The 2145-nt window shown below is 35.4% G+C and overlaps 1 non-coding gene across 1 annotated transcript; it reads left to right on the top strand.

Moving 5' to 3' along the window:
• Nucleotides 1-268: 268 nt before the first annotated feature.
• On the top strand, nucleotides 269-375 carry LOC149007489 (small nucleolar RNA R71). Its single transcript, XR_016175366.1, has one exon. It is a non-coding gene; the product is annotated as a small nucleolar RNA R71 (small nucleolar RNA).
• Nucleotides 376-2145: the final 1770 nt, after the last annotated feature.

A 2145-nucleotide genomic window follows, 5' to 3' on the forward strand; every position in this document is an offset into this window, starting at 1 on the left:
TAACTACCAAATCTCTAACTTTTTTAAAGGACTATCTATTTGTGCTTCCTTATGAACTTGGCTATCAACAAAATATCCCCTACTAGTCCTTTCAGATTCTTGGGTTGACTCCCATTCTCTAGTTCTATCTGCTAGATCTAAAAGAAATTCCAAAGCTTCGGAATCATCAGTGAATGATGTAAATCCTGTGGGGCACATAGATTCCAAGAGTTGTTTTGTTTGATAATCGATACCCTCATAAGTTATTTGGCATAAATGCCATAACTCTATACCATGGTGAGGGCATTCTTGGAGAAGGCTTTGGAACCTCTCCATTACCTTAGCAAATGACTCATTGGGTTTCTGACGAAATTGAAGAATATCATTTCTTATTTTGTTCGTCTTAGAGAAAGGAAAGAATTTCTTCAAAAATAGGACAGTAAATTGTTCCCATGTGGTAATGCTATCCCTAGGTAAGCTATAAAGCCACTTTTTGGCTTGGTCCTTTAATGCAAATGTAATGAACCATAGTCTTATGGCATCATCAGTGAGTTGTTGTACCTTCATAAGGACACAAACCTCCTCAAACTCCCTAAGGAACAAATATGCATCTTGATCAGATAACCCATGAAATTGGGGTAACATAGACAGATAATGAGATTTGAGCTCAAAATTATTACCCCTTACATCAGGTAAACGTATACAGGAGGGTTGTGCAGATCGAGTTGGATAAAATCTATCTCTAAGACTCTTAGGTGGAGGTGGTGGAGGTAGACCATCCATGGTCAAGTTAGACACTCGGACAATTCTATTTGTAGAATCACGAGTCCAAACACACATGCACTAACCACCTAATGCAATTAAAGGCTCTTACGGAAGATTTTTTTTTTTTAAATCAAGGAACTAAAAAGAAAATAAAATAAAATAAAAACAAAAACAAAAGGGAAAGTAATGGATTTCCCCACCACAAAGATTGAAACAATGATTCTAAAACTGTAAGGTTGCCATATAGCTGAGCGTTGTATAGGTTTGATAGCAAGGGAATCCGTATAGTCTTCGGAGCCACCTACAGTCGAATCCTGGGGATTCTGCAGTAGAGTGGGGACTACTATACGTTTTTATTTATACTCAAGTTAAGAGTAATATCTTTGAATTTTTTTTTATTTTTTTAGAAACACTTCGATTGACCCAAGAATGAGAAAAATAAAGTGGACTAATACCTCCCCAGCAACGGCGCCAAAAACTTGTTTGTGAAATTTAAAAGTAACCGCAAGCGCACGGTATCGTTTAGCTAACGGGTCAATCTCAAGGAGATATGCCACTTATAATTCAACTTCTTAATAGTAATGCAAAAGTGGAATGATTCAATTTTTGTTAACTAATTAACTAAACTAAACGATCCTAATCTATACATCTAATGCAATAGAATTGAAATGAAAAATAAATTAAACACAATCAATGCATAAATAAAAGACAGGAAAAAAATGCAAACAATAAAAATAAAAAGGAAAAGGGAAGTGATCCGAGTGTCAGCTCTGGATCGAGGGAAGGGGAGTATAATAATAATGACTTTGACCATGGACCCTTTGCCTAGCTTACAGTCCACCGATTGGGGGAATGGATATTAAAGAAAAAAAACAATGCAGAAAGTAAATAACAAAGCAATAAAAGGAAAAGGAAGCCTTAACCAAAGAGAGGCACGACTGTAGGCATCTCTGATCAAGGATCCAGGGGATGGGAGAACAATAAGTAAATGCTGAAAGTAAATCCTAATTTTAAGAATATGGAGGGGTAGATAGAAGTGGGAATGGAGGGAGGAGAGAAGATTAATAAATAAGGTTACTTACTTGCGAATTGAACAAACAATTCGAATCTCAACCAACCCTAACAACCAAATCTAGATCTAGAATGATCTAAATCTGCAATTGCTAGACTCAAAGAAAAATGAATCTAAAAACTTGAAACTTGAACTTGAAACTTGAACTTGAATTGCATTACATAAAAAAATTAAACCTAAACATTCAATCTAGAAATTTAAATCTCACAAATGCAAGCAAAGAAAACTAGAGAAAGCCTAAATAAACTGAAGAGAGAAGAAAGAATGCTTCTACTAAGCTCTAGAACACGTTCTCCTTTGATGTAGTATGCTCTCCTTTTATAGAGTTT

This window comes from Hakea prostrata, chromosome 8 (assembly GCF_041222555.1).
Source record: "Hakea prostrata isolate BN-2017 chromosome 8, UWA_Hpros_2, whole genome shotgun sequence".
Classification (NCBI taxonomy): domain Eukaryota; kingdom Viridiplantae; phylum Streptophyta; class Magnoliopsida; order Proteales; family Proteaceae; genus Hakea; species Hakea prostrata.